This window comes from Oncorhynchus keta, unplaced genomic scaffold, assembly GCF_023373465.1.
Source record: "Oncorhynchus keta strain PuntledgeMale-10-30-2019 unplaced genomic scaffold, Oket_V2 Un_contig_4184_pilon_pilon, whole genome shotgun sequence".
In the NCBI taxonomy this organism is placed as follows: domain Eukaryota; kingdom Metazoa; phylum Chordata; class Actinopteri; order Salmoniformes; family Salmonidae; genus Oncorhynchus; species Oncorhynchus keta.
The window spans coordinates 42,501-57,500 of NW_026287633.1; the positions used below are offsets into that span (position 1 = coordinate 42,501).

At 44.6% G+C, this 15,000-nt stretch overlaps 1 pseudogene; it reads left to right on the top strand.

Moving 5' to 3' along the window:
* Positions 1-15,000, top strand: part of LOC127924518 (ephrin type-A receptor 6-like) — an 84,969-nt pseudogene that overhangs the window by 42,331 nt on the left and 27,638 nt on the right.

Here is a 15,000-nt window from a genome sequence, read left to right on the forward strand (position 1 = left end):
AACACTAAACATGATGACAGACTAAACATGATGACAGACTAACCAGGAGAACACTAAACATGATGACAGACTAAACAGGGAGAACACTAAACATGATGACAGACTAAACAGGGAGAACACTAAACATGATGACAGACTAAACATGATGACAGACTAAACATGATGACAGACTAAACATGATGACAGACTAACCAGGAGAACACCAAACATGATGACAGACTAACCAGGGAGAACACTAAACATGATGACAGACTAAACAGGGAGAACACTAAACATGATGACAGACTAAACATGATGACAGACTAAACATGATGACAGACTAAACATGATGACAGACTAACCATGAACACCAAACATGACAGACTAAACATGATGACAGACTAAACATGATGACAGACTAACCAGGGAGAACACTAAACATGATGACAGACTAAACATGATGACAGACTAACCAGGGAGAACACTAAACATGATGACAGACTAAACATGATGACAGACTAAACATGATGACAGACTAAACATGATGACAGACTAACCAGGAGAACACTAAACATGATGACAGACTAACCAGGAGAACACTAAACATGATGACAGACTAACCAGGGAGAACACTAAACATGATGACAGACTAACCAGGGAGAACACTAAACATGATGACAGACTAAACATGATGACAGACTAACCAGGGAGAACACTAAACATGATGACAGACTAAACATGATGACAGACTAAACATGATGACAGACTAAACATGATGACAGACTAAACATGATGACAGACTAACCAGGGAGAACACTAAACATGATGACAGACTAAACATGATGACAGACTAAACATGATGACAGACTAAACATGATGACAGACTAACCAGGGAGAACACTAAACATGATGACAGACTAACCAGGAGAACACTAAACATGATGACAGACTAAACATGATTACAGACTAAACATGATGACAGACTAAATATGATGACAGACTAAACATGATGACAGACTAACCAGGGAGAACACTAAACATGATGACAGACTAACCAGGGAGAACACTAAACATGATGACAGACTAAACAGGAGACAGACTAAACATGATGACAGACTAACCAGGAGAACACCAAACATGATGACAGACTAAACAGGAGAACACTAAACATGATGACAGACTAACCAGGGAGAACACTACACATGATGACAGACTAAACATGATGACAGACTAAACATGATGACAGACTAAACATGATGACAGACTAACCAGGAGAACACTAAACATGATGACAGACTAAACATGATGACAGACTAACCAGGGAGAACACTAAACATGATGACAGACTAACCAGGGAGAACACTAAACATGATGACAGACTAAACATGATGACAGACTAAACATGATGACAGACTAAACATGATGACAGACTAAACATGATGACAGACTAAACATGATGACAGACTAACCAGGAGAACACTAAACATGATGACAGACTAACCAGGAGAACACTAAACATGATGACAGACATGATGACAGACTAACCAGGGAGAACACTAAACATGATGACAGACTATGACAGACTAACCAGGGAGAACACTAAACATGATGACAGACTAAACATGATGACAGACTAAACATGATGACAGACTAAACATGATGACAGACTAAACAGGGAGACAGACTAACCATGATGACAGACTAAACATGATGACAGACTAACCAGGGAGAACACTAAACATGATGACAGACTAACCAGGGAGAACACTAAACATGATGACAGACTAAACATGAGACAGACTAAACATGATGACAGACTAAACATGATGACAGACTAAACATGATGACAGACTAACCAGGGAGAACACTAAACATGATGACAGACTAACCAGGGAGAACACTAAACATGATGACAGACTAACCAGGGAGAACACTAAACATGATGACAGACTAACCAGGAGAACACTAAACATGATGACAGACTAACCAGGGAGAACACTAAACATGATGACAGACTAACCAGGGAGAACACTAAACATGATGACAGACTAAACATGATGACAGACTAACCAGGAGAACACTAAACATGATGACAGACTAACCAGGGAGAACACTAAACATGATGACAGACTAACCAGGGAGAACACTAAACATGATGACAGACTAACCAGGAGAACACTAAACATGATGACAGACTAACCAGGGAGAACAATAAACATGATGACAGACTAACCAGGAGAACACTAAACATGATGACAGACTAAACATGATGACAGACTAACCAGGGATGACAGACTAAACATGATGACAGACTAAACATGATGACAGACTAACCAGGGAGAACACTAAACATGATGACAGACTAAACATGATGACAGACTAAACATGATGACAGATGAACAGACTAATCATGATGACAGACTAACCAGGAGAACACTAAACATGATGACAGACTAACCAGGAGAACACTAAACATGATGACAGACTAACCAGGAGAGATGACACTAAACATGATGACTAACCAGACTAAACATGATGACAGACTAAACATGATGACAGACTAAACATGATGACAGACTAAACATGATGACAGACTAACCAGGAGAGAACACTAAACATGATGACAGACTAACCAGGGAGAACACTAAACATGATGACAGACTAACAGGAGAACACTAAACATGATGACAGACTAACCAGGGAGAACACTAAACATGATGACAGACTAACCAGGGAGAACACTAAACATGATGACAGACTAAACATGACAGACTAACCAGGGAGAACACTAAACATGATGACAGACTAAACATGATGACAGACTAAACATGATGACAGACTAAACATGATGACAGACTAAACATGATGACAGACTAACCAGGGAGAACACTAAACATGATGACAGACTAACCATGATGAACAGACTAAACATGATGACAGACTAAACATGATGACAGACTAACCAGGGAGAACACTAAACATGATGACAGACTAACCAGGGAGAACACTAAACATGATGACAGACTAAACATGAGACAGACTAAACATGATGACAGACTAACCAGGGAGAACACTAAACATGATGACAGACTAACCAGGAGAACACTAAACATGATGACAGACTAACCAGGAGAACACTAAACATGATGACAGACTAACAGGGAGAACACTAAACATGATGACAGACTAACCAGGGAGAACACTAAACATGATGACAGACTAACCAGGAGAACACTAAACATGATGACAGACTAAACATGATGACAGACTAACCAGGGAGATTAAACATGATGACAGACTAAACATGATGACAGACTAAACATGATGACAGACTAAACATGATGACAGACTAAACATGATGACAGACTAACCAGGAGAACACTAAACATGATGACAGACATGATGACAGACTAAACAGGGAGAACACTAAACATGATGACAGACTAACCAGGGAGAACACTAAACATGATGACAGACTAACCAGGGAGAACACTAAACATGATGACAGACTAACCATGATTACAGACTAAACATGATGACAGACTAAATATGATGACAGACTAAACATGATGACAGACTAACCAGGGAGAACACTAAACATGATGACAGACTAACCAGGGAGAACACTAAACATGATGACAGACTAAACATGATGACAGACTAAACATGATGACAGACTAACCAGGGAGAACACCAAACATGATGACAGACTAAACAGGAGAACACTAAACATGATGACAGACTAAACAGGGAGAACACTACACATGATGACAGACTAAACATGATGACAGACTAAACATGATGACAGACTAAACATGATGACAGACTAACCAGGGAGAACACTAAACATGATGACAGACTAAACATGATGACAGACTAACCAGGGAGAACACTAAACATGATGACAGACTAACCAGGGAGAACACTAAACATGATGACAGACTAAACATGATGACAGACTAAACATGATGACAGACTAAACATGAGACAGACTAAACATGATGACAGACTAAACATGATGACAGACTAACCAGGGAGAACACCAAACATGATGACAGACTAACCAGGGAGAACACTAAACATGATGACAGACTAACCAGGAGAACACTAAACATGGGACAGACTAAACATGATGACAGACTAACCAGGGAGAACACTAAACATGATGACAGACTAAACATAATGACAGACTAACCAGGGAGAACACTAAACATGATGACAGACTAACATGATGACAGACTAAACATGATGACAGACTAAACATGATGACAGACTAACCAGGAGAACACCAAATATGATGACAGACTAAACATGATGACAGACTAACCAGGAGAACACTACACACGATGACAGACTAACCAGGAGAACACTAAACATGATGACAGACTAAACATGATGACAGACTAAACATGATGACAGACTAAACATGATGACAGACTAACCAGGAGAACACTAAACATGATGACAGACTAAACATGATGACAGACTAACCAGGGAGAACACTAAACATGATGACAGACTAAACATGATGACAGACTAAACATGATGACAGACTAAACATGATGACAGACTAACCAGGGAGAACACTAAACATGATGACAGACTAACCAGGGAGAACACTAAACATGATGACAGACTAAACATGATTACAGACTAAAAATGATGACAGACTAAATATGATGACAGACTAAACATGATGACAGACTAACCAGGAGAACACTAAACATGATGACAGACTAACCAGGGAGAACACTAAACATGATGACAGACTAAACATGATGACAGACTAAACATGATGACAGACTAACCAGGGAGAACACCAAACATGATGACAGACTAAACAGGAGAACACTAAACATGATGACAGACTAAACAGGGAGAACACTACACATGATGACAGACTAAACATGATGACAGACTAAACATGATGACAGACTAAACATGATGACAGACTAACCAGGAGAACACTAAACATGATGACAGACTAAACATGATGACAGACTAACCAGGGAGAACACTAAACATGATGACAGACTAACCAGGGAGAACACTAAACATGATGACAGACTAAACATGATGACAGACTAAACATGATGACAGACTAAACATGATGACAGACTAAACATGATGACAGACTAAACATGATGACAGACTAACCAGGGAGAACACCAAACATGATGACAGACTAACCAGGAGAACACTAAACATGATGACAGACTAACCAGGGAGAACACTAAACATGATGACAGACTAAACATGATGACAGACTAACAGGGAGAACACTAAACATGACAGACTAAACATAATGACAGACTAACCAGGGAGAACACTAAACATGATGACAGACTAAACATGATGACAGACTAAACATGATGACAGACTAAACATGATGACAGACTAACCAGGGAGAACACCAAAATATGATGACAGACTAAACATGATGACAGACTAACCAGGAGAACACTACACACGATGACAGACTAACCAGGGAGAACACTAAACATGATGACAGACTAAACATGATGACAGACTAACCAGGAGAACACTAAACATGATGACAGACTAAACATGATGACAGACTAACCAGGGAGAACACTAAACATGATGACAGACTAAACATGATGACAGACTAAACATGATGACAGACTAAACATGATGACAGACTAACCAGGAGAACACTACACACGATGACAGACTAACCAGGGAGAATACTAAACATGATGACAGACTAAACATGATGACAGACTAAACATGATGACAGACTAAACATGATGACAGACTAACCAGGGAGAACACTAAACATGATGACAGACTAAACATGATGACAGACTAACCAGGGAGAACACTAAACATGATGACAGACTAAACATGATGACAGACTAAACATGATGACAGACTAAACATGATGACAGACTAACCAGGGAGAACACTAAACATGATGACAGACTAACCAGGAGAACACTAAACATGATGACAGACTAAACATGATTACAGACTAAAAATGATGACAGACTAAATATGATGACAGACTAAACATGATGACAGACTAACCAGGGAGAACACTAAACATGATGACAGACTAACCAGGGAGAACACTAAACATGATGACAGACTAAACATGATGACAGACTAAACATGATGACAGACTAACCAGGGAGAACACCAAACATGATGACAGACTAAACAGGGAGAACACTAAACATGATGACAGACTAAACAGGGAGAACACTACACATGATGACAGACTAAACATGATGACAGACTAAACATGATGACAGACTAAACATGATGACAGACTAACCAGGGAGAACACTAAACATGATGACAGACTAAACATGATGACAGACTAACCAGGGAGAACACTAAACATGATGACAGACTAACCAGGGAGAACACTAAACATGATGACAGACTAAACATGATGACAGACTAAACATGATGACAGACTAAACATGATGACAGACTAAACATGATGACAGACTAAACATGATGACAGACTAACCAGGGAGAACACCAAACATGATGACAGACTAACCAGGGAGAACACTAAACATGATGACAGACTAACCAGGGAGAACACTAAACATGAGGACGGACTAAACATGATGACAGACTAACCAGGAGAACACTAAACATGATGACAGACTAAACATAATGACAGACTAACCAGGGAGAACACTAAACATGATGACAGACTAAACATGATGACAGACTAAACATGATGACAGACTAACCAGGAGAACACAAATATGATGACAGACTAAACATGATGACAGACTAACCAGGAGAACACTACACACGATGACAGACTAACCAGGGAGAACACTAAACATGATGACAGACTAAACATGATGACAGACTAAACATGATGACAGACTAAACATGATGACAGACTAACCAGGAGAACACTAAACATGATGACAGACTAAACATGATGACAGACTAACCAGGGAGAACACTAAACATGATGACAGACTAAACATGATGACAGACTAAACATGATGACAGACTAAACATGATGACAGACTAACCAGGGAGAACACTAAACATGATGACAGACTAACCAGGAGAACACTAAACATGATGACAAACTAAACATGATTACAGACTAAAAATGATGACAGACTAAATATGATGACAGACTAAACATGATGACAGACTAACCAGGGAGAACACTAAACATGATGACAGACTAACCAGGGAGAACACTAAACATGATGACAGACTAAACATGATGACAGACTAAACATGATGACAGACTAACCAGGGAGAACACCAAACATGATGACAGACTAAACAGGGAGAACACTAAACATGATGACAGACTAAACAGGAGAACACTACACATGATGACAGACTAAACATGATGACAGACTAAACATGATGACAGACTAAACATGATGACAGACTAACCAGGGAGAACACTAAACATGATGACAGACTAAACATGATGACAGACTAACCAGGGAGAACACTAAACATGATGACAGACTAACCAGGGAGAACACTAAACATGATGACAGACTAAACATGATGACAGACTAAACATGATGACAGACTAAACATGATGACAGACTAAACATGATGACAGACTAAACATGATGACAGACTAACCAGGGAGAACACCAAACATGATGACAGACTAACCAGGAGAACACTAAACATGATGACAGACTAACCAGGAGAACACTAAACATGATGACAGACTAAACATGATGACAGACTAACCAGGGAGAACACTAAACATGATGACAGACTAAACATAATGACAGACTAACCAGGGAGAACACTAAACATGATGACAGACTAAACATGATGACAGACTAAACATGATGACAGACTAAACATGATGACAGACTAACCAGGAGAACACCAAATATGATGACAGACTAAACATGATGACAGACTAACCAGGGAGAACACTACACACGATGACAGACTAACCAGGGAGAACACTAAACATGATGACAGACTAAACATGATGACAGACTAAACATGATGACAGACTAAACATGATGACAGACTAACCAGGGAGAACACTAAACATGATGACAGACTAACCAGGGAGAACACTAAACATGATGACAGACTAACCAGGAGAACACTAAACATGATGACAGACTAACCAGGGAGAACACTAAACATGATGACAGACTAACCAGGAGAACACTAAACATGATGACAGACTAACCAGGAGAACACTAAACATGATGACAGACTAAACATGATGACAGACTAACCAGGGAGAACACCAAACATGATGACAGACTAAACAGGGAGAACACTAAACATGATGACAGACTAAACAGGGAGAACACTACACATGATGACAGACTAAACATGATGACAGACTAAACATGATGACAGACTAAACATGATGACAGACTAACCAGGGAGAACACTAAACATGATGACAGACTAAACATGATGACAGACTAACCAGGAGAACACTAAACATGATGACAGACTAACCAGGAGAACACTAAACATGATGACAGACTAAACATGATGACAGACTAAACATGATGACAGACTAAACATGATGACAGACTAAACATGATGACAGACTAAACATGATGACAGACTAACCAGGAGAACACCAAACATGATGACAGACTAACCAGGGAGAACACTAAACATGATGACAGACTAACCAGGGAGAACACTAAACATGATGACAGACTAAACATGATGACAGACTAACCAGGGAGAACACTAAACATGATGACAGACTAAACATAATGACAGACTAACCAGGGAGAACACTAAACATGATGACAGACTAAACATGATGACAGACTAAACATGATGACAGACTAAACATGATGACAGACTAACCAGGGAGAACACCAAATATGATGACAGACTAAACATGATGACAGACTAACCAGGGAGAACACTACACACGATGACAGACTAACCAGGGAGAACACTAAACATGATGACAGACTAAACATGATGACAGACTAAACATGATGACAGACTAACCAGGGAGAACACTAAACATGATGACAGACTAACCAGGAGAACACTAAACATGATGACAGACTAACCAGGAGAACACTAAACATGATGACAGACTAACCAGGAGAACACTAAACATGATGACAGACTAACCAGGGAGAACACTAAACATGATGACAGACTAACCAGGGAGAACACTAAACATGATGACAGACTAAACATGATGACAGACTAACCAGGGAGAACACCAAACATGATGACAGACTAAACATGATGACAGACTAACCAGGGAGAACACTAAACATGATGACAGACTAACCAGGGAGAACACTAAACATGATGACAGACTAACCAGGAGAACACTAAACATGATGACAGACTAACCAGGAGAACAATAAACATGATGACAGACTAACCAGGGAGAACACTAAACATGATGACAGACTAAACATGATGACAGACTAACCAGGAGAAAACTAAACATGATGACAGACTAAACATGATGACAGACTAACCAGGAGAACACTAAACATGATGACAGACTAAACATGATGACAGACTAAACATGATGACAGACTAAACATGATGACAGACTAAACATGATGACAGACTAACCAGGAGAACACTAAACATGATGACAGACTAACCAGGAGAACACTAAACATGATGACAGACTAACCAGGGAGAACACTAAACATGATGACAGACTAAACATGATGACAGACTAACCAGGGAGAACACTAAACATGATGACAGACTAAACATGATGACAGACTAAACATGATGACAGACTAAACATGATGACAGACTAACCAGGGAGAACACTAAACATGATGACAGACTAAACATGATGACAGACTAAACAGGGAGAACACTAAACATGATGACAGACTAACCAGGGACACTGTTGTGGATACAGGGTCTGTGGTTGGTGAGGAAGTCCTGTAGTTGGGGAGGTTTGAGGTAGTCCTGTAGTTGGTGAGGAAGGGAAGATTTGAGGTAGTCCTGTAGTTGGTGAGGAAGGGGAGGTTTGAGGTAGTCCTGTAGTTGGGGCGGTTTGAGGTAGTCCTGTAGTTGGTGAGGAAGGGGAGGTTTGAGGTAGTCCTGTAGTTGGTGAGGAAGGGGAGGTTTGAGGTAGTCCTGTAGTTGCTGAGGCAGGGGAGGTTTGAGGTAGTCCTGTAGTTGGTGAGGAAGGGGAGGTTTGAGGTAGTCCTGTAGTTGGTGAGGAAGGGGAGGTTTGATGTTGTCCTGTAGTTGGGGAGGTTTGAGGTAGTCCTGTAGTTGGGGAGGTTTGAGGTAGTCCTGTAGTTGGGGAGGTTTGAGGTAGTCCTGTAGTTGGTGAGGAAGGGAAGATTTGAGGTAGTCCTGTAGTTGGTGAGGAAGGGGAGGTTTGAGGTAGTCCTGTAGTTGGTGAGGAAGGGGAGGTTTGAGGTAGTCCTGTAGTTGGGGTGGAAGGGGAGGTTTGAGGTAGTCCTGTAGTTGGTGAGGTTTGAGGTAGTCCTGTAGTTGGTGAGGAAGGGGAGGTTTGAGGTAGTCCTGTAGTTGGGGTGGAAAGTGGAGGTTTGATGTTGTCCTGTAGTTGGGGTGGAAGGGGAGGTTTGAGGAGGTCCTGTAGTTGGTGAGGATCTCAGGCCCTCTTTCTTCAGTATGGGAGTTACTGCCAGTGGGCATGGGGTCAAGGGAGGAGAACAGGGAGGCTTTAACTAAGGCAGTGGGGTCAAGGGAGGAGAACAGGGAGGCTTTATCTAAGGCAGTGGGCATGGGGTCAAGGGAGGAGAACAGGGAGGTGTTAACTAAGGCAGTGGGCATGGGGTCAAGGGAGGAGAACAGGGAGGTGTTAACTAAGGCAGTGGGGTCAAGGGAGGAGAACAGGGAGACTTTAACTAAGGCAGTGGGGTCAAGGGCAGAGAACAGGGAGGCTTTAACTAAGGCAGTGGGCATGGGGTCAAGGGAGGAGAACAGGGAGGTGTTAACTAAGGCAGTGGGCATGGGGTCAAGGGAGGAGAACAGGGAGGCGTTAACTAAGGCAGTGGGGTCAAGGGAGGAGAACAGGGAGGCTTTAACTAAGGCAGTGGGGTCAAGGGAGGAGAACAGGGAGGCTTTAACTAAGGCAGTGGGGTCAAGGGAGGAGAACGGAGGGAGGTGTTAACTAAGGCAGTGGGGTCAAGGGAGGAGAACAGGGAGGCTTTAACTAAGGCAGTGGGGTCAAGGGAGGAGAACAGGGAGGCTTTAACTAAGGCAGTGGGCTCAAGGGAGGAGAACAGGGAGGCTTTAACTAAGGCAGTGGGGTCAAGGGAGGAGAACAGGGAGGCTTTAACTAAGGCAGTGGGGTCAAGGGAGGAGAACAGGGAGGCTTTAACTAAGGCAGTGGGGTCAAGGGCAGAGAACAGGGAGGCTTTAACTAAGGCAGTGGGGTCAAGGGAGGAGAACAGGGAGGCTTTAACTAAGGCAGTGGGCATGGGGTCAAGGGAGGAGAACAGGGAGGTGTTAACTAAGGCAGTGGGGTCAAGGGAGGAGAACAGGGAGGCTTTAACTAAGGCAGTGGGGTCAAGGGAGGAGAACAGGGAGGCTTTAACTAAGGCAGTGGGGTCAAGGGCAGAGAACAGGGAGGCTTTAACTAAGGCAGTGGGCATGGGGTCAAGGGAGGAGAACAGGGAGGTGTTAACTAAGGCAGTGGGCATTGGGTCAAGGACAGAGAACAGGGAGGCTTTAACTAAGGCAGTGGGGTCAAGGGAGGAGAACAGGGAGGCTTTAACTAAGGCAGTGGGGTCAAGGGAGGAGAACAGGGAGGCTTTAACTAAGGCAGTGGGGTCAAGGGAGGAGCACGGGGAGGTGTTAACTAAGGCAGTGGGGTCAAGGGAGGAGAACAGGGAGGCTTTAACTAAGGCAGTGGGGTCAAGGGAGGAGAACAGGGAGGCTTTAACTAAGGCAGTGGGCTCAAGGGAGGAGAACAGGAGGCTTTAACTAAGGCAGTGGGCTCAAGGGAGGAGAACAGGGAGGCTTTAACTAAGGCAGTGGGGTCAAGGGAGGAGAACAGGAGGCTTTAACTAAGGCAGTGGGCTCAAGGGAGGAGAACAGGGAGGCTTTAACTAAGGCAGTGGGGTCAAGGGAGGAGAACAGGGAGGTGTTAACTAAGGCAGTGGGGTCAAGGGAGGAGAACAGGGAGGCTTTAACTAAGGCAGTGGGCTCAAGGGAGGAGAACAGGGAGGCTTTAACTAAGGCAGTGGGGTCAAGGGAGGAGAACAGGGAGGCTTTAACTAAGGCAGTGGGGTCAAGGGAGGAGAACAGGGAGGCTTTAACTAAGGCAGTGGGCTCAAGGGAGGAGAACAGGGAGGCTTTAACTAAGGCAGTGGGGTCAAGGGAGGAGAACAGGGAGGCGTTAACTAAGGCAGTGGCATGGGGTCAAGGGAGGAGAACAGGGAGGCTTTAACTAAGGCAGTGGGGTCAAGGGAGGAGAACAGGGAGGCTTTAACTAAGGCAGTGGGGTCAAGGGAGGAGAACAGGGAGGCTTTAACTAAGGCAGTGGGCTCAAGGGAGGAGAACAGGGAGGCTTTAACTAAGGCAGTGGGCTCAAGGGAGGAGAACAGGAGGCTTTAACTAAGGCAGTGGGGTCAATGGAGGAGAACAGGGAGGCTTTAACTAAGGCAGTGGGGTCAAGGGAGGAGAACAGGAGGCTTTAACTAAGGCAGTGGGCATGGGGTCAGGGGAGGAGAACAGGGATGCTTTAACTAAGGCAGTGGGCATGGGGTCAAGGGAGGAGAACAGGAGGCTTTAACTAAGGCAGTGGGGTCAAGGGAGGAGAACAGGGAGGCTTTAACTAAGGCAGTGGGCATGGGGTCAAGGGGGAGAACAGGGAGGTGTTAACTAAGGCAGTGGGCATGGGGTCAAGGGAGGAGAACAGGGAGGTGTTAACTAAGGCAGTGGGGTCAAGGGAGGAGAACAGGGAGGCTTTAACTAAGGCAGTGGGGTCAAGGGAGGAGAACAGGGAGGCTTTAACTAAGGCAGTGGGGTCAAGGGAGGAGAACAGGGAGGTGTTAACTAAGGCAGTGGGGTCAAGGGAGGAGAACAGGGAGGCTTTAACTAAGGCAGTGGGGTCAAGGGAGGAGAACAGGGAGGCTTTAACTAAGGCAGTGGGGTCAAGGGAGGAGAACAGGGAGGCTTTAACTAAGGCAGTGGGCTCAAGGGAGGAGAACAGGGAGGCTTTAACTAAGGCAGTGGGGTCAAGGGAGGAGAACAGGGAGGCTTTAACTAAGGCAGTGGGGTCAAGGGCAGAGAACAGGGAGGCTTTAACTAAGGCAGTGGGGTCAAGGGAGGAGAACAGGGAGGCTTTAACTAAGGCAGTGGGCATGGGGTCAAGGGAGGAGAACAGGGAGGTGTTAACTAAGGCAGTGGGGTCAAGGGAGGAGAACAGGAGGCTTTAACTAAGGCAGTGGGGTCAAGGGAGGAGAACAGGGAGACTTTAACTAAGGCAGTGGCGTCAAGGGCAGAGAACAGGAGGCTTTAACTAAGGCAGTGGGCATGGGGTCAAGGGAGGAGAACAGGGAGGTGTTAACTAAGGCAGTGGGCATGGGGTCAAGGGAGGAGAACAGGGAGGTGTTAACTAAGGCAGTGGGGTCAAGGGAGGAGAACAGGGAGGCTTTAACTAAGGCAGTGGGGTCAAGGGAGGAGAACAGGGAGGCTTTAACTAAGGCAGTGGGGTCAAGGGAGGAGCACGGGGGGAGGTGTTAACTAAGGCAGTGGGGTCAAGGGAGGAGAACAGGGAGGCTTTAACTAAGGCAGTGGGGTCAAGGGAGGAGAACAGGGAGGCTTTAACTAAGGCAGTGGGCTCAAGGGAGGAGAACAGGAGGCTTTAACTAAGGCAGTGGGCTCAAGGGAGGAGAACAGGAGGCTTTAACTAAGGCAGTGGGGTCAAGGGAGGAGAACAGGGAGGCTTTAACTAAGGCAGTGGGCTCAAGGGAGGAGAACAGGGAGGCTTTAACTAAGGCAGTGGGGTCAAGGGAGGAGAACAGGGAGGCTTTAACTAAGGCAGTGGGCATGGGGTCAAGGGAGGAGAACAGGGAGGCTTTAACTAAGGCAGTGGGGTCAAGGGAGGAGAACAGGGAGGCTTTAACTAAGGCAGTGGGGTCAAGGGAGGAGAACAGGGAGGCTTTAACTAAGGCAGTGGGGTCAAGGGAGGAGAACAGGGAGGCTTTAACTAAGGCAGTGGGGTCAAGGGAGGAGAACAGGGAGGCTTTAACTAAGGCAGTGGGGTCAAGGGAGGAGAACAGGGAGGCTTTAACTAAGGCAGTGGGCATGGGGTCAAGGGAGGAGAACAGGGAGGCTTTAACTAAGGCAGTGGGGTCAAGGGAGGAGAACAGGGAGGCTTTAACTAAGGCAGTGGGGTCAAGGGAGGAGAACAGGGAGGCTTTAACTAAGGCAGTGGGCTCAAGGGAGGAGAACAGGGAGGCTTTAACTAAGGCAGTGGGCTCAAGGGAGGAGAACAGGGAGGCTTTAACTAAGGCAGTGGGGTCAAGGGAGGAGAACAGGGAGGCTTTAACTAAGGCAGTGGGGTCAAGGGAGGAGAACAGGGAGGCTTTAACTAAGGCAGTGGGGTCAAGGGAGGAGAACAGGGAGGCTTTAACTAAGGCAGTGGGCATTGGGTCAAGGGAGGAGAACAGGGAGGCTTTAACTAAGGCAGTGGGCATGGGGTCAAGGGAGGAGAACAGGGAGGCTTTAACTAAGGCAGTGGGGTCAAGGGAGGAGAACAGGAGGCTTTAACTAAGGCAGTGGGCTCAAGGGAGGAGAACAGGAGGCTTTAACTAAGGCAGTGGGGTCAAGTTAGGAGAACAGGGAGGCTTTAACTAAGGCAGTGGGGTCAAGGGAGGAGAACAGGGAGGCTTTAACTAAAGCAGTGGGGTCAAGGGAGGAGAACAGGGAGGCTTTAATTAAGGCAGTGGGGTCAAGGGAGGAGAACAGGGAGGCTTTAACTAAGGCAGTGGGGTCAAGGGAGGAGAACAGGGAGGCTTTAACTAAAGCAGTGGGGTCAAGGGAGGAGAACAGGGAGGCTTTAACTAAGGC